Genomic DNA, 19876 nt, shown 5'->3' on the forward strand with positions numbered 1-19876 from the left:
ATTTGGTAAAGGCAGATAACTCCTATAAGATCTCACTGGATCGCTTCAATCCAAATAAGCCAAAAATTCCTGAGGATGTAACAAACAATTTAGAAAAAGAATTTTGTCGTTATCTTCTTGTGTTACGCATACACTTGATAAACAATGAATTGGGAGATAACTCTTACTAAGGAAATTGTTCGGCTTAGCAGGGTTAAATTTAAAAGCACATACACTGTACCATACAACATAAGAAATATCAAAGCGACATATTGCGAAACAAAAATTTATCGCAAGAACAAAGTTTGGCGGAAGAAAAAAATAATAATAATCAGAACAAATACAATAGGTCTTTCCACAGAAAAGTGGAAAAACCTAATAAATACAATAGGTCTTTCAACAGAAAAGTGGAAAGACCTTATAAAGAATGTGGCGTGGTTGGGCATATTTGAAGGCATTAACCCTCCCCTTTAGCTGGAACAATTGTTCAACGTCACAAAACAAGAACAAACTATGTAAACAATAAACAAAAAACAAAACATGAGAAGCAAAAAAAAAAACAAAATAAACTCAATTACAGGCTTCTGTCTTAGGACAGGCACATATTGAATGTGGCAGGATTAAACATGTTTAAAGGCGCCAACCCTCCCCTAACCTGAGAAAGTGGTGTAACAATACAACATAATAACAAACTATAAAAATCAGTTGAAAAGAGCTTAAATGATCAGATTGATACAAAGAAGAAAATACAGCTAACAAAAACACAGATCGGACTTTGCCGGATATTCATACACTCCTAAAAAAACAAAATAAGGCACAAAGTACAGATCTGAAAGTACTTGCAATTGCTGACAGCTGGTTTGAAGCAAATAACAATTAGTAAAAAAGAAAATCATTTGTCTAAGACTCAAATATCAATCAGTACACATCCAGAATTTTAAAATTTGTTGTCGAATCAAAAAAAAAGGTGCCAATATTTTCAATTGTGTTAGAATATTATACAGCGGCATTAACATTCTGTTCTTTTTGTCCCTGAGGATGAATAGTTTTATACAAATTGAAAGCTCTTTAAGTCTATGATTACTAATACTTATATCGATAACAATACATTTGTGACAATAATTCTTTTTTGTAGTAATATTGTTAAACTAGCCTCAAAAATGAAAAGTGTTTATACTTTAGGATGGATTATTAGCCATAAAAGTTTTAAAAGTCCAAAATTTATTGTCACATAAAAAAATTTGCCAATAATTTCTGTTTTGTAAGAATCTTATTCAACGGCATTAAAATTCTGGTTTTTGTTTATTCCAGAAGATTAATAGCTGTACACTATTTGAAAGCGCAAAAAGTCTACTATAACTAATATTTATTTTGATAACAATAAAAAGTGACAATATTTCTTTTTTTTTTATTGTCGAACCTGCAACTTCTGTCTTTTGGTCTCTCAGAATGAATAGGCTCTATAAGTCTACGATCTCTGATATTAATGTTGATAATTAAAAAAAAGTGACAATATTTCTTTTTTATTATTAATAAACTTGTACTGAACTGATAATTGAGTACTGTTTATCCTATTGAGGGATTGTTAAACATATAAGTGAAGAAATTTAAATTTAGAATTGCAAAATTTGTTGTCGCATTAACAAAAGGTTCCATATTTTCCAGTTTGTTAAAATATTATGCAAAGACATTACAATTCTGTTCTTTTGGTCCCTAAGGGTGAATAGTTTTATACAAGCTCTATAAATCTACGGTTACTAATATGTATGTCGATAATAATAAAAGGTGACAATATTTCATTTTTAGTGCTTTTCTAATCACTGGGCGTCCGTCGTTTGTCGTCGTCGTCGTCCGTTTACTTTTACAAAAAATTCTCCTCTGAAACTACTGTGCCAAATTTCACGAAACTTGGCCACAATCATCATTGGGGTATTTAATTTAACAAATGTGTCCGATGACCCCACCTACCAACCAACTTGGCCGACATGGTTAAAAATAGAACATAGGGGTAAATGCAGCTTTTGGCTTATATCTCTGAAACTAAAGCATTTAGAGCAAATCTGACATGGGGTTCATTAGGTTAAGATCTATCTGCCCTGACATTTCCAGACAAATCAGACAACTATATTGAATATTTTTATAGATAGAGATAAACTGTAAACAGCAAAAATGTTCAACAAAGTAAGATCTACAAATAAGTCAACATGACCAAAATGGTCAATTGACCTCTCAAATAGTTATTGCCCTTTATAGTCAATTTTAAAGAATTTTTTGTACATTTTTGTAATCTTTTACAAAAATCTCCACTTGATCTACAGTGCCAAATAGAATTAAACTTAGCCACACTTTACAGTAGGATATCTTGATTGAAAACTGTATCCAATGACCCTGCCATCCAACCAACATGGCCGCCATGGCTTAAAATAGAACATAGCGGTTTACTATAGAAGTCTATGGGAAAATTGTTAAAAAACAATTTCAAATGGTAACAACTTGAACACTTACTTAAATAATAAAAAGGAGTCTTCAGTAACTATTGTAAGACTACACTGGGATGACCTGTTTTTATTTAACGACAGGGCCAAATTAAACCAAACTTGGTCTCAATCATTATACGGGTATCTACTACTATTTGTTATAATTTTAACCTTATTTTACATGATTTCCAAAACCACAGTAGATACAGGTGAGCGACACAGGCTCTTGAGAGCCTTTAGTTTTTTAATTATTAGTCATGTACTTGCCTGATAATTGAGTTCTTTTTATACACAAGGACGCATTGTCAGCATTAAAAAAAACGGTGCCAATGTTTTCCTTGTTTCTTGATTGTAATGTACTGGCAGTAAAATTTGGTTCTTTTAAGTCTACGGTTACTTATATGTATGTCGATAACTCTAAAAAGTGCCAATATTTCTTTTTTGTTATAATATTGTTGTACGAGCGTGATAATTGATTACTTTTTACCACCAGATGGGTTTTCTGAAATGAAAAGGAAGTGGTTTAAGTTAAATATTGCAAAATCTGTTGTCGGCATCAATAGATGGTGCCAATATTTTACCTTTTGTTATAATATTATATAAACATGATAAAAGCATTAAAACAAGTGCTTTTGATACCTCACGACGGATATTTTTAAACGAATTGAGAGCTCTTCAAGTCTATGGCTACTAATATGCATGTCGATAACAATAACGATTGCCAATATTTCTGTTTTACATAAGTAAAGCTTGTACCATTGTATAATCGTTTTATACCTTAGGATTGATTCTTTGACATTTAAGCAAATGAATTATTTCAACGATTTTGTTTTTATATAAAAAAAAAACATTTTTTGTTGTCTGCAGGGTTTGATAAAATTGGCATTATACATAAAATATATAAATATCGATAACCTAAAATAATTTGTAATGCAGTAAACCATGAACTACGGCAAATATTTGAAAATAAGTGTTTTGTCTGAAAACAAAATTGCATAGGTCATTGTATACCGTCTGTTCCCTTGTTAAATATACCATTAGGAATAGTGTTGTTAACAAATAACAATTTTAATTAAAGTTTTGCGGTTTCTAATAATTCAATAATTACTGAAATATATTTTTCTTGATACTTTATCTATTTATCATATTAATCAGCCATTGAAATAAAAGACAATCAAGATTAACATAGTTCATTAGAATCTGATAGAATGTACTTTAAAAGAAAATTATGGTCTGTTAGTATTCAAATAGAAAAAAACAACATTCAAACAAGAAAAATAAATATAATTATGTATAACTTCCACGAATAGTATACGGGAAGAGTAAATGTGCATATCTAAGTATACATACATGTAAAGATGTAAAATATGTAGTAAACGCCCGTTAACTACTGACAATGCGGACACAGAGTAAATGCGCTTTTACTCGTGTAGACATTATAAATTTCCATTTTGACAGTGTTAACGTAAGTAAAGTAAACACACGTTTACTAGTAAACTCGAAAATTGGAGTTACTAAATGAGATATGTGCGCGCGTCGTTAACGTGCATTTACTTTATGTAATGCTTGGTCTGCATCCAACTGTATCTAGAGTTATTGCCCCTGAAATAATAAATTTCATAACATATCTCTGTTTTTGGTTTTCATCTTGATTACAATTTTTCAATCAGGAAAAATATTCAGTACTTTAAGATGTACGACAATAGAACTGTCAGATTAATCAAACTTATATGTATTTGTATATAAGAAATGAGGAAATGTATAGGTTTCATAAAGGGTGAGAATTGGATATCTCTTGATATCAACTTGGGTATTTGAATTCAATAGAATAATTATTACAATTTAAATTAGATAACGAGAGTTGATATCAAGCGATATCCAATTTTCACACAGTTGTAAAACCTATTCTCTTATGGTCAACACTCTCGTTGTGTTAAATTAAAAATTCCGCAAATAGTTGATCTAGTCTTTTGCATATAAAATAATGACGTCATGTGTCCTGTTCCGGTGTTAACCTTTAACATCAGACATTTTATAACTTTTTGTACGCTTCAAAATGTAATAGCATTTGACAAAAAGAAGATTTTTCAGGTTAAAAGTGTGAGTGTTTCGTATCACATTCCGTGCAGTGTGATACGGGAAATATCTCTTTATGCAAGAAATAGATAACAGACCGGAACCATAAGAAAATTCTATTTATTAGAACGAAAGATAACTTTCATAATATGTTCTAGAAAAAAGCTTTCCAAAACTTTTCAGGTTGAACTGTCAGAATATGTTTTGTTGGAAACTGTCACATTATAAATTTCGTGCATCTGTAGTGCTTCTCCAGATCTAGATTCATCTGGAATGCTGAGGATAGTCAGGAAAATATAAATACATTTTGTAGTAGAAAAGTCAGGAGCTGAATGACCAAGGAGACATATACTAAATGGCTAAATTAAGTTAAGGTCAACATAGCTATGTTAAAGTGATTAAATGGATTCAGGTCAGATCTGTCCCAAACAATTATATACTACTTTAGAACCGCTATGATCAGGAACAATTTTAAAGGTGTCAGGAGAAAAGTTAAACACTTTTCATGATAGTTTTTCAGGGTGTTTAAAAATTATATCAACTGTACGTATATTTCTAACTATAAGAAGATCTATGGTCAATTTTAAGAGAAGTTATTCCTGAACAATGTATTTGTTGAAAATGTATTAGCGTTAGAAAAACATGGTATATTTGATGAGTTGTTATTGAGGGTTGTTGGTAGTGATCATTTAGGTATTTGTTTTTAACGAAGTTATTTATACACTACCCTCCTATGTGTTTGGAATTGATTTGTCAAGAAAGGGACGAAAGCATAGATTTTTGATTTTTTTTATCAAATAATACCATTTACATTACAAGTTACGTACATCGTTTGAAAAATACAGATTTTTTTTAGAGTATTTGACATCAAACATATTATATTGCAAATAACATGCATAACTTTAAAGGTTGATTTGTGTAAACTACAGCTAGCTTTGCTTTTCTTGTATATATATGCATACATATAATATGTTTTCACTAATCGTAATTGCGTTTAATTTTACAGAGTATGCTTGAAATGAAGATTCTATCCTATGATTTATCCTGCTCATGCAGAGTTTGGAATATTTGTAATGAAACGTCATGAAGTTTGCACTAAAAAGGCTGAATTTTCGAAATTTGTAAATAGTAAATAGTAATACGGATGTATATATTTATATAACTTCTCTTTTTTATGCTTATTTTAATTTTACTTTTAGACTGCATTGGACTTTAATATTTAAGGAATGTTGAACTAAAAAGACAGTAAAATTGTAATTGTATTTCAAATGTTGAAGAAGTATATATATTCACAATTCTGTTATGGTGGATATTATGGTTGCATTATATTAATCACAATATTATGATAGAACATTTTAACTTATTTGAGATATTTGTCACATCAAATTATCAATAATATGAAACAAGTGCCTTTTTTAATATTGTATAAAATGTACTAAATCATAATAACACAAATCCATTTGAAAACTGAACATGCTGATATTAATATTATATATGTAGCAGTTCCGTCCTCATATGTTCGACTTAACATTCTTCAGAAGTTCTTACCACTATTCGTTCTACAGTAAACGATCGCCTTTAGAAATGTTTATTACATGAGCAACACGAAGGGTGCCATATGTGAAGCAGGATCTGCTTACCCTTCCGGAGCACCTGGGATCATCCCCAGTTTTTGGTAGGGTTCGTGTTGCTTAGTCTTTATTTTTCTATGTTGTGTTTTGTGTACTATTGTTTGTCTTTTTCTTTTTTTTTCAATGGCGTTGTCAGTTTATTTTTGATCTATGAGTTTGAATGTCCATCTGGTATCTTTCGCCCCTCTTTTATTAAGGTTTATTCAACTAGCGTTGTCAATCAGATGTGGATTCTCTATTTTATCTAATGAACTACTGCAAAGGCTTAAATTACTATCTTTACAATGTTGCATAAATATCAAAACTTAGGATTTTTCGAAGCTTTACGATACTATTGCATATGATCAATTAAAAGATCGACTACATCAAAAAGCTTTTTCTACAAAAATGGGAATCAAAATTACCAATTCCTTAAATAAGGCCATGAAAAATCTTTTTATACCAAACCGATTCAAACAACGAATACACCGAAGAGGATATTACCACCATGCTTGACTTTTTGATCGACAACATATTTGTTTACTTTAGTGAATTGATATCTCAGCAGACAATCGTATTGTAATGCTAACATACAGGCCGCCTTATTTTTGTATTCATTTGAAGCAGAATACACATAGAACCTACTAATTGAAAGACAGAAAAGAAAAAGCAATTTGCACGGTTCTTTGTTTCCCTTTCAATTATATTAATGATTATAAAAATAAGGAGACGTGATATGATTGCCCATGAGACAACTATCCACCAAAGTTTAAATGAAGTGAATGTAGGCAATTATAGGCAACCGTACGGTGCCAACATGTTTTGGTTTCGAAGTGTCTTGATACAGACAATTCGGCATCGCTTCGGACATTTCGGTATCAGGATATGTCGGCACCAATACAATTCGCTACTGTTACGGCCAGAAAATCGCCTTTTAATTGTAGCCAACAAAAGACACAAATCAATAATAAAATTTAACAAGATTTATTATACACAAGTTTACAAGAAGTATTACACAAAAAGAAATGTCAACTTAACTGTCAAAATATATGTCCGATCTGTTGTCTTTTCTTTATCTGGAAATCTTCTCGGGAATCCACGCAGAATATTACGTCCAATAGGTCACAATCTAGTATGATGTAGTTTGTAAATAAAAGTGTCAATCCAACTGCTGAGAATATTAATGTCTATCGATGTCTATGTCTATGTCTATGTCTGAAAGTTTAACTTTAGTGTCTGTAATATATATATATAGTTGTCACGGAAATCTCTAGAACACTGTAGAAAGGAAACTACTAGAAAACTTTATAACGGAAACTTCTTGAACACTATTGACGTTTAAATTACGCATCTTTTATTATGATAATTCTGGAAACGTTATGTAAGTAAAATAAAAAGTTCTAATCATTCCATCAGTCTATGATTGTTCCAGTGATTTCTAAACTGCACAGTTACAATATCATTTTGTAAACAAGTACAAATTATGTAAACATATTATAAGGCCACACAAAACAAATTAGGCCAATTAGATAAATAGGATAGTTACAATATCATAACACCTCCCCCCTTAAAAAAAGTTTGAGTGTAACAAGAACTTTTTATGAACAAAATATACAAAAATACATAGTATGTAAACAGTGTGGTAATAAGATCTAGATAAAGCATCTGCTATTACATTATCTTTACCTTTAATATGTTTTACAATAACATCATATTCCTGTAACAATAAACTCCACCTAGTCAACCTCTGGTTTTTGTTTCTCATTTTGTGTATGAAGATGAGAGGATTATGATCAGTATAAACAAAAATAGGATGCATAGTGGGATTTAAATATACATCATGAAGTGCAGACACCAGTGCAAAACACTCTTTTTCAATGCTTACTTGCTTGCTTAATCCTGTTGCCCCTTGGTGGAGCATAGGCCACTAACGATATTTCTCCACCTTGTTCTGTTTTTTGCTAGCCTTTCCAGATCATGCCACTTGTACCCTTATTTCTCCATCTCTGCTGCAACGTTCCTTCTCCATGTGTATCTTGGTCTGCCCCTGCTACGTTTTCCTTGTGGGTTCCACTGTAAGGCTTGCCTTGTAATGTTGTTCTTTGGCTTCCTCAGTGTGTGCCCTATCCATCGCCACTTTCTCTTTTTCAACTCTTCCTCAACTGGGAATTGGTTGGTCTTTTCCCACAGATCTTGGTTTGATATCTTCTCAGGCCATCTGATGTTAAGGATGTGCCTGAGACAGTTGTTGATGAAGACTTGAAGTTTTTGAAGCAGGTTTTTTGTTGTTTTCCAAGTCTCAGCTCCATATAAGAGTATGGTTTTTACATTTGAGTTGAACAAGCGTATTTTGGTACTGAGAGTGATGTTTCTTGCTTTCCAAATTGATCTCATCATATTAAACGCAGTTCTAGCTTTGCCAATTCTGATTTTATATCTTTATTTGAACTTATCCACTACGCTTCCAAGGTATGTGAAGGAATCCACTTCTTCTAAAGCTTGGGTGTTAACCATCAGACTTGCTCGGGACCTTGTGTTAGACTTTAAAACTTTGGTCTTATTGTGGTTGATGGAAAGTCCTGTTTCTGCTGCTATCTTTTCAACCTGTGCTAGTTTGTCCTGCATTTGTTGGTGGTTGTGGGACAGCAAGGCAGTGTCATCGGCAAAGTCTTGGTCATCCAGCTGGGTGAACATGGTCCATTGGATACTATTTCTTCTGCCGTCTGTGGTTTGCTTCATGATCCAGTCAACAGCCAGTAGGAATAGCATGGGTAAAAGAATACAGCCTTGTCTTACCCCAGTTGTTATATCAAAGTCCTCTGTCAGTTGATTTTCATGAATAATCTTGCTCTGCATTCCTGTATAGGTGTTTCTGATGATGGTAATAAATTTTTCAGGAATGCCATAGTGTCTCATCAACTGCCACAACACATCTCTATCTAAGCTGTCAAAGGCTTTGGCAAAGTCGACAAAAACAGAATAGAGTGATGAATTGAATTCTTTTTCAATAGTTGAATAATTTTTCTGATGTTTATCTAATTTCATAGAAATATATGATATAGGTTTCACAACATTATCATCTGTCTCTTGATGTTGTCAGCTCCAACTCCTACATTGCTTGCATCAACGGCAAGTTTGAACTGTTTTTCAAAGTCTGGAGTGATCAGAACTGGACTATTAGTTAAAAGTGATTTGCTATTTTCAAAAGCGTTTTGACAGTTATCACTCCAGATAAATTTAGAATATTTCCGTAAAAAGATAGTTGAATAACAGTAGCAAAATTTGAACAAAATTTTCTTTAAAATCCAATCATGCCTAAATATCTCATAAGTTGTTTTTTATTGTAGGAGGGGGGAATATGGTAATTGCATCCACTTTAATCGTAATAGGTGCCCTAAATAATCAACAGTGGCCTGGCAAAATTCACTTTTACCAAGATTAACAGTCAAATTTATTATGACAATCTAACAAAAGTGTCATATAAATGTGTTAAATGCTCTTCCAATCTATCGCTACATACAATAAGATCATCAATATAATATGTTTAGTATTGAACAGATGATATATACATTTTAATAAAAAAAAAATTAGCTCTACAGTAAAAAGAAGAAACTGCCTCCTCCCGTCCCATAAAAGATAAATGGTCGATGAAAAATTTAGTTGTCTTGACTATGGTTAATTTTATTTTTTGACAAGAGGATGGGAATCCTTAATTTACCGTTTGAGAAAGGCATTCCACTTAAATGTGACCCACAGCTATCAACATAGTTTCATGCAAAACATTCAAATTCAAATTGTTTTTTTCCGAAGTGATAGTCAGGCATTTCAATCCGTCGACAGGATCGGTTAATTTCAAAAGGAGTCCCATATGGATGATGTTTAGAACGTTTAGGTAAAATTTACCTTATTGTTCCATGCATATGACGATATTGTCGGAAAAAGTCTACCATAGACCTGGGTTTATAAAAATAGGGAAAGAAAAAAAAAAAACAATAATGCTTCATCATTTTAATTTTATCTGTTAGAGTATAGTTTTAGGACATGCCATCAACGAAATACGAATGACCGAGCGGGAAAGGGTTCGGACCTTCGCCTTATATTGCGCATTGACTTAAGTTCATTTTGGGTCTCAAACCATAAGAAAATAAATGTAGAATCATGACCTTTTTATGAGCTATTGAAGTCTTCTATGAAAAGAAAAGTGGAATCAGAGCATCTGACAAACATTCCTAAACCTGACCTGAGTACATACTTATCTTATTTTATGCGACTGTCATACAAGTGAGAGGTTTAGCTAGCTATAAAACCAGGTTTAATTCACCATTTTCTACATAAGAAAATGCCTGTACCAAGTCAGGAATATGACAGTTGTTGTCCATTCGTTTGATGTGTTTGAGCTTTTGATTTTGCCATTTTATTAGGGACTTTCTGTTTTGAATTTTCCTTGGAGTTCAGTATTTTTGTGATTTAACTTCTTAATAATATAATTATCGTTATCATAAGGCGGCTGTGGCGTTCCATACAAGAGTATATACAAGTAGAAACGCTATGTATAGATAAAAGTGATGGTGTCATTTATTTTTTAAAACTATGCGTTCTGATTGTGATATCATTTTGATACTGAAAATTGTGGAAACGTCTTAACTGAAGAGCAAAATATTGTTCAAATGTAGACACAATGAAACACAATATTGATATACTTATATAAAAATATGTTTTTGTCATAAACCGATTTTGTTTTTATTAATTAGTTTGGTGTTATTAAACTCAAACAACTAGCTGGATGGAACTGTTCACAAGAATCAACTTTCTTAGAAGTTTTAAAATAGCTGCTGTCGGGCATAGGGTAAGGGAAGGAGTGGTAAATGAGTTTTTTTTATTGTTTGGGTGTGCATAGGTATATTATGACCTCTTAGAAGATGAGGAAGGGAGAATAAACATAGAAAAGGAGAATAGTTTTGTTAGTTATCATTGCTGCCATATTATCCTCTTTTCTGGTATTACTTCAAAATCAACATAATCAAGAAGCTATTACCAGACAGCGACAGAAATGATTTTGTGTTTGCATTTAAAGAAGACCACTGGTGTTTGATTAAAGGATTTGAATTTATTTATTTTTTCTTCATTGCTCGAAATAAAAATTCATTGCTTTACTTTTATACAACATACTTTACACAACACTGCCGTATCTTGTTTTTGGGGAATTTATTAACTCAGAATCAACCCTTTATTTTACTTTCTATCAACTTAACACCTGGGATGAAGATTTTAAACAAAATTTACTTTTAACACTAGAGTATAAAGGATAAAACTATTATTGATAAAAAAATGTTTAATTCAAAGATATATTGTCGACGATCTATATCATTAGTCCATGTCGTTTCGTTTGGAAATCTTTAATATTGAAAATAATCATTAGAAAGAAGTATTTATAAACTATGACGTAAACATCTTCCTTGTTGACATATTTGATGTCATCTCTGAATTAACTACAATGGCACAGATATCAGCAACACAATGCGATTTATGTTCTGCAAATGACGGTTCAATATTTTGTTACGAATGTAAACAAGCAATGTGTATATCTTGTAGATCTTTCCATGATAAAATTCCGTCCACTAGTAAGCACACAGTGAGAGATTTGAACAAAGTTGGAAGATTTGTTTTTCAATCGCAGTTAGAATGCTCAACCCGCCAAAAGCTGTGCTTTTTATTTTGCAACAAATGCAATTGTTCGATTTGCTATGCATGCGTATTAGCGGAACATAATGGACACAAATTTTCAAGAACTGAAGAAATATTCAAGGATGCTCGTCAAAATTCTATTCATCTTATTTCTAAAGGTAAGGGGAAACTAGAAGAAATCAATGACGAAATTTACAATGTGAATTCGAGACATCGCGAGAAAGTTGAGCAAGATTCTGAAAAAGTCAAATGGCAAATTAAGTCCATTGCTGAAGCTTTGCATGGAATTATTGATATTGTGAAAGATATTCGTGTAAATGAAGTCACGGATTATAAACAACTAAAAAATGAGCAAATTGATAGGACAGTAAAAAAACTTGAGAAACTGAAAGATGACTATGCAAATGCTACTTCTACTTTCGATCAGTTGTTGAAAGAAACCCATGACACACGTTTTTACCAGTCTTATGATACACACCAGAGCACCTTTGACAAACTGGATGACATTCCAAATTATCCAAAACCAGATGACATCGGGTTTTGGTGGGGCTCGTGTTGCTCAGTCTTTAGTTTTCTTTGTTGTGGTTTGTGTACTGTTGTTTTGTTTTTCGATTTTTCTTGCTTCCCTATATAGCGTTGTCAGTTTATTATTGAATTATAAGTTTGAATGTCCCTTTGTTATCTTTCCTCTCTTTTTCACGATATGGATACTTGTTAAAGATCTTTATAGACTTACATTACCGTCTGTTGGTTGCATATGTCACATGTTCGTTCTTGTATAGTTTTCATTGTTCATTGTCTGATTATTTAAATATCAAAGATTTTATTAAAAGCTAGGTAAAAGATAATTACAACACATAGATGAATTTTTCCCCGAAATAAAATATCAACGCCAGTATACATCAAAATAATATAACGTAAAGCTTTCTTACACCTTATTTTACCTTAAAAATGCAGAGTATAAGTATCGAAGTTATGGCCATACATGTACGCGTTCATAACTGTTTAGCGGTTAATATGTAGTAATGCTTCAATCTATATGACATGTTAGTTACTGTATACAATTGACAATTGAGAGTCGAGAGTCTACAGTTCAGATATTTGAATAAGGGATCAACTCAAAATTAAAAGTGTTGTAAGTACATTATCAGCTTCCATTATATATATATTTAATTACATAGCTGTTAACGTATATAAAATATTAATTGATGGGCAAATATTTCTTTTAGAAAACAATTGTTAATGATGGTCATTACATATTTTGTTAGTTAAACATGATTTATTGTTGATTGCTTGGTTGGATCGTATATAACATGTTTGCATGATATAAAGTGACAAGTTCGTCTTATCGATCTGGTGTTAAACGTTGGGTGTATTGGTTGAATGGTTGATTAGTTATTTGACTGGTTGATTCATTTATTAACAGTTTGTTTAATGTAAGGAGACGTACATTACATATTTTTTTTAAATTCATTTCAATAATTGATTGTTTGTGTGATGTGTTAAGGGCAAATATGTAGCATGTTTATCTATTGTCATCAAAATTCCTTATACCAAATAAAATTAGTAGACGTGGGTAACTAAGTCCTTATAATTGAATAAAGTAACATTCCTTTTTAGTGGGAAATTGTTTTAGCGTTAATTAAGCTCAAATTAAAAATTGCTTGCAAGCCCCTCTTTGTAATAAATGTAAGACAACTCTGGTTTATTTTCCCAACATTTCATCATTATGGGGAGATAATTTTCATATATAGTCTTTTTCATAAAAGTTCAAATGCTTTATATAGGTTCTAATCATAATTTCTCACTAAAGCATTTGACATAAGTTTAAAGTTTCTGGAATAAAGTGGTGGTTATGGTGTTCTGTTTTTGAGTTTGTGCGTATGTGTATCTTGTGTGTGTTTGTGTTAGGGGTGTCACAGTATATATGTATTTGTCTTTAAGGAATCAAGTAATGCAACTATATTAAGGCAATTTGTCTGCTTCATTTGAATTCTTACATAATTATATACACCATATTAAAACAATAAATGTTTTGAAAAGTAGCAGGATCAATGACTACAAGTGTCTATTAACAAGTGTGCTGTTCACCTGAATGTTTTACCTCATATTATAAACAGACAGTAAACTGTATCTGTCTGAGGCAAATGCACTGTTACAGTCAATTGCCTCACTAAACAAAGTATCTTGAGAGTGAGGGGGTTTAGAACGACCGTAATTTCTCCTGCAATTCTTGCATGGTCGGTGTTTTAATTTCTTTAATGTAACTGAATAGTATTTAAAACATTATGAAAGGTTCTTTATATTGGTATATAATAAATCTAAACGTTTCAAAACAAATTAATAAAATTATATTTATACATCAATGTCTTTAATAAACCAATAACAAAAACGGAAATCTATTGAATTTATAAATTTTGTAATTATTTAAAATTAAATCAAATAACTATACGTAAATATAAAATTATGAACCTGTTCAAGGGAGACAATACTCGCATAGTTTCAATTGACTTTTTCGAATCGGAACATAGTACAAAGGAATGTCTCTCTTGCATACAAATGACACATCAATAGACTTAATTAACACCGCATTCGTGCTCCACCTTCAAGGAAGATTCTACATTATCAATATAACCAAAAGTTGTTAATCTATAGGATAGTGACGACTAATGAATGCTAACCCACAGTAAAGAATATTTGTTTGAAATTTTTTAAAACTTACTCAGAAAAATGCTCGACCTACTTGACTTTCATTGCTCATCATTAACGTGTTTAAACAGTAATATAATATAGCAGTTAAAGATTATTTGCCTCTCATAGTAAAAGACGAATACAGATCGTATGCTTGCATCAACTTACCCAAATACAGATTTAATTAAAGCCTGAACATTTTGACATTGTTTGTTATTTTTATCCCTGTCGGTTTTTTAATATTATCACAATTTTCTGTTAAGATCCGACTAAATACCCATATCCCGATATCGTCTAGTAAATACGCTAAAATATGTAATGAAAATTCTGTACTGAAAGAAACAGGTAAAATGTCCCCTTCCGTAAAAAAGAGAAAAAAGGACACGTGCACTTCCTCGATTAAAAACAACGGGCAGTTATCTTGGATTGATTGATTGATATGTGTTTAAAGCCACTTTCAAAAGTATTGTGCTATTTCGTGGCGGTCAGTTTTTATTGGTGGAGGAAGCCGGAATGCCCGGAGAGAACCACAGACCTTCGGAGGGAAAATTGACAATCCTAGTCAACAATTAAGATTGGAGTCGAGTGCACCTGCCCCGTGCGGGATTCGAACTCACAACCTCAGTGTTGACTGGCTAGTGATGCAGTAGTTGAACTACTTAGACCACTTGGCCACCGAGGCCCCAATTATCTTGGAAGTAGCGAAAAGAAATTACGATGAAATTTTCAGATTTACAAAGACATTTAAAAAAACAAAAGTTAAGACACAGTCCCAATTTTGCTTACACTAATATCATTAAGCTATAAGTTTCGAGAAAATAAAATTTAAAAAGGAAGATTCAAGCATGTATTTTAGGAAGGTGTCAATCCTTGCATGTTCCATTTGTAATTTATAAAATGCTAGGATATTTTTAGTTGGGATAAAGGAGAGGGTGCAAGTTCCTTGAACGCTCCTACCTTTTTGTGTCATGTTCATTGGAACACAACACCCTGTATTTTTTGAAAATTTAGGAATAGATTCTTTATTTTCGGGAGGTGCTTTTTATTATTCCGAGAGTAAGAAATATGCGTTAACAATTTTGTCAACAATGCTGTAGTAGTTAAGCGTTTCAAGTTTTCTAATTCTTGCTTGATTCCATGGAATTTGCTGAATTAACCATTCTTCTTCGATTATGCCCCTGCTAGCAGTAGACTTGCCTATATGTCTATATGATATGTGTTCCATGCAATAGGAAAAGCAAGATTTCATAGCTTGTATCTGTAAGATTAAAAATGTCACTGATTTCAGAGCTTTATCGCAAAGAAATAATTTTAAAAGATTGATATTCTAAACGTGGCATGAGGTTGTATTTGAAGGTACGCTGTATTATACATGCCCCAAACAACTGGAGTAGAACTCTATTTCCTTCTGATATAGGGAGAATCACTTTACAATGATATACTTTATTGTGTTAAAAGAGTTGTTTCCAGTTAATGGGCAAAAATCTGGCAAACAGAGGTGTGCGTTGTTCTTGCATTTTTTTTAAGAGTATATTTTGGGGGCCAGGGGAGGATAGAATATCAGAAATTTCCAACATGTTTTTTTACATTTAGTTAGGAATATAATAGATCATAAGTACGTCATAAATCAAACCATACAAATTATGATCCTCATTTCATTTTTAGTGCAAAAACTGCTGTAGACATAGTAGCTAAGAAAGACAACACAATTAAAGATGTAACTCAGGTAAGATTCAACAATAAATTTTTTTTTAATTTTAAACAAAAATATGTTACGTTGTTTAACTTACAAAAGAAGTAGTAAGCAAGTGTACTATTAAGTTTTGTTAAAACGAAAAGAAGTGTAAAAGTCGAGTAAAGTGTGCATTCGACAATATACCATGCATGCTATCTATATAATTTACTGAAACAAACACTCATTAGGGATATTTGCTCTTGTAAAATTTGTTTAGTTAAAAAAAGTAAAATGTAAATTTGAAATGATGCCGACATATAATCAACACGGAACATTTTATATTCAACTATTTGAACAAAATGTAATACATTATATGGAGGAAAAAGATTTTGTAAATGTGACCAGTTTTGAATTAGAAAAGAAGTACAAATGTCGTTCTATAAATGTATTTGTACCACGTGTATGCACATATATATTTCCCATTTGATACGATATTCAGGGGTTTGCGTTTCCTATCAATATTTCCACGATAAAGGGTTGCTGCTCACTAGGAAGCTATTAGACCAATGGTTCCAAAAAATGAAGTTGAAATCAAGTATTCGAGTAGCTCAGACCTATATTGAAACGATGGCATTTGTAAAATTAACTGCTAAAGATCATACAATGGTTCATTAAATATGTTACAAAAATTACACTGACTGTTCCGATAAGGTTCGCCTACTTAAGTGATCAAACACTGACAAACAGCTAAGCTGACTATCAGATGGTTGAATGCTTTATCATTGTTTATTCAAAATTTTCTTTTCTAAAAAAAATCGAAATAAATGATTTTGAATATCAGAGACCGTTTTGACAGTAAGTATGATTTCAGTAAAGCAAACAAAATTAACATATACAAACGGTATTTTTATAATCATAAATTTAAAGTGAAATATAACTACACTCATTCTCAAGTTGTGGAGGAAAATGCATTGGTTAAAAGGAATAATGACGGATTGTTCGTGATTACTGTCTTACTTTGTACTTTAATAAGTTAGTTTCCCCAAACGACATGTATTTTGTACAACAATTGACAAAAAATTGATAATAAATAATGACCAGCGCTTCGTTTTTACGCTAAAAAGGATTATAGTTACCTTAGATATTTACTTCTGTGTTGACATTGATATGGTCATATTTATACCTTATCTGTTAACAAAGCTTTGATTTTTTCAAAATTACTAAGGATTTTCTACCCAAGGAAAAGACCTTAATACTTTTTTTTTTTAATTGAATCCTCAATTCTCTTTAACTTCGTACTTTATTTGGCCTTTTATTTTTTTTTTTTATTCGAGGGTCAATGACGAGTCTTTTGTAGACGAAACGCGCGTATGGTGTAAAAAATTTTCATCCCCGGTTTTTACGATGAGTTTATTTATAAGACTTATAATTGTCTTGGTCAGGCATCACAGCAGCATTTTAAGTGTTTACACATGACACAAAGGTTTAAATGAAATTAAAGACCATCAGTTGCACGTTTGAAAATTTGAAAACTCACTGCTGTCTTGCACTGTCTTCAAATCAAATAACGGAAATGAACAAATAAAAACTGGTTTCCTGATCAAATTATAAATTTTTTATAATACAAATTACTTAAAACATATATACAACACATTATTTAAGCAATCAGTAAATAAAGAGTCATGTTGACCGTTTTAAAAAAGAACCTAAACTTTGTACCTCTTGAAATTTTTTTTTTTAATTCAGTATATATTGTATTTTTGTGTCCAGTTACCAATTAAGAGAGTCCGGAAAATTAACTATCGTTATATAGTTTTCACTAAAACCGAACTAATTTGTAATGGATAATACTTTATGTTATATCAATGCAAATGTGAAATAATGTAAACATGCATTAATCTTTGTATTTAGGTTCTTGCTGAGTCAGCGCCGATTATCGAACGTCCTGTGCAGGACGCAGTTTTGGTATGTACGATCGTCAGTAATTCTTTAATTTCCAAATTGACTGAACTGTCACCATTATTAATGTTGAGTGAGGTGTTCACTGATTCATAATTATCGTAAGTAGACCACAGCGACTTCAACATTTGGATTTAATTAAAAAGAGGAACTAGATATATACAACAAATAAATTAACATAAACACTCAAAGAAAATACAAAATTAATAAATAGAATTCAAAATATGGTATTCAAAAAACGACAACTTAATCATAGCTAAAGATTTACACTAATCCTGACAAATAGAGATCATGTGTCTGTTTAATAACCGACGAATTATTCATATAAAAACCCGGCATGCCGATATGTATATCGTGTACGTCCAACCAGTTTTTTCATAACAAATGTTTAAAAAAAACCTGATTGAATATTGTCAGTTATCTTTGAAGTTTTCCGCTAATCGTTTTTTAACTTAAGATGTATGGAACCTATGTTCAAACTTGCATTGACGTATTTTTTAGATAACAGTAAAAACCTTAACTGGAATGAGTTATGCAGTTGATGTTAGGTTAACTAATACAATAAGTGATGTAAAGGAAAAGGTTCACAAGAAAACAGGAATACCTCCTGACCAACAGAGTCTATCCTTTAGAAATAAAATTCTCCGGAATCACCTCACAGTTTTTGATTACAATATTGAGATGGGATCAACTATAAATGTCCGCATACATATGCGTGAAAAATAGGATACCACCGAGACAAGCAAAAACTAGGATAGCGAGAAAACATATTTTCCATAAAAAAGACAAATTCAGCTAAAAATAACTTTATTCCAAAAATTTGTGTGAATACATACGATCTAAGTCTTTTTCACCTTGCAATAATATAACATTTGACTTGTCTACAATGTAAACAAGTATTCTCCATACCAAACCTAGAAACAGGTTTTGATCAAACTTGATTTCATGAAAAAAGAATGTTCAACGTAGTATCAAATATCTTGATTTAGTGAAGAAAATATCAGACTTTGTACAAAATTACACTGATCAAACCAAAAACTTCTGAAACTGACTTGTTCAAAACGCTTGATTTCTTGAATTGGATCATATTGGCCTCATTTGGAGAACTCGTTTCAAAGCATGCAATCATCATTCCTAGGGAAACTATGGATCAGCTGTCGTATGTGGAACTCTTACATTGCGTTACGTGGTTTTATTATTACTAAATGATATTTTGCCTTTAAATAACATGGTTTTGACATTACCGAGACAACATAATGATGTTTTGAGATAGTTTAACCATTATTTAATGTGGTTGGTGTCATTAGGCAATGTGGTTTTAACATTACTTGATGTGTACATGGATTAACGTAATGATGTTGTTTCATTATATGATGTGGTTTTGTTATTTGGTAATGGTGACTTGTTAATTCTTATTAGCGATTTCCAATAAAATGACATTACTCGACATAACCAACCTATTTGATCGTATCTCGGCCTGTTGCATTGAAGGATGACTGAGGGGAGCATAGAGGTACATAGATTTCATGAATTGTTGGCTCGTTGAATACAGATACTCTAATTGTTGGAAAAAGTTAAATCACAAAAATACTGAACTCCGAGGAAAATTCAAAACGGAAAGTCCCTAATCAAATGGCAAAATCAAAAGCACAAACACATCAAACGAATGGACAACAACTGTCATATTCCTGACTTGGTACAGGCATTTTCTTATGTAGAAAATA

At 31.7% G+C, this 19876-nt stretch overlaps 1 long non-coding RNA gene across 1 annotated transcript; it reads left to right on the forward strand.

Moving 5' to 3' along the window:
- Positions 1-16187: 16187 nt before the first annotated feature.
- Positions 16188-19594, forward strand: LOC127732877 (uncharacterized). The gene is made up of 3 exons (XR_007996467.1): positions 16188-16244; positions 18105-18158; positions 18654-19594. It is a non-coding gene; the product is annotated as an uncharacterized LOC127732877 (long non-coding RNA).
- The last annotated feature ends 282 nt before the right edge of the window (positions 19595-19876 follow it).

The sequence above is a fragment of the Mytilus californianus genome, unplaced genomic scaffold (assembly GCF_021869535.1).
Source record: "Mytilus californianus isolate M0D057914Y unplaced genomic scaffold, xbMytCali1.0.p SCAF_29, whole genome shotgun sequence".
In the NCBI taxonomy this organism is placed as follows: Eukaryota; Metazoa; Mollusca; class Bivalvia; order Mytilida; family Mytilidae; genus Mytilus; species Mytilus californianus.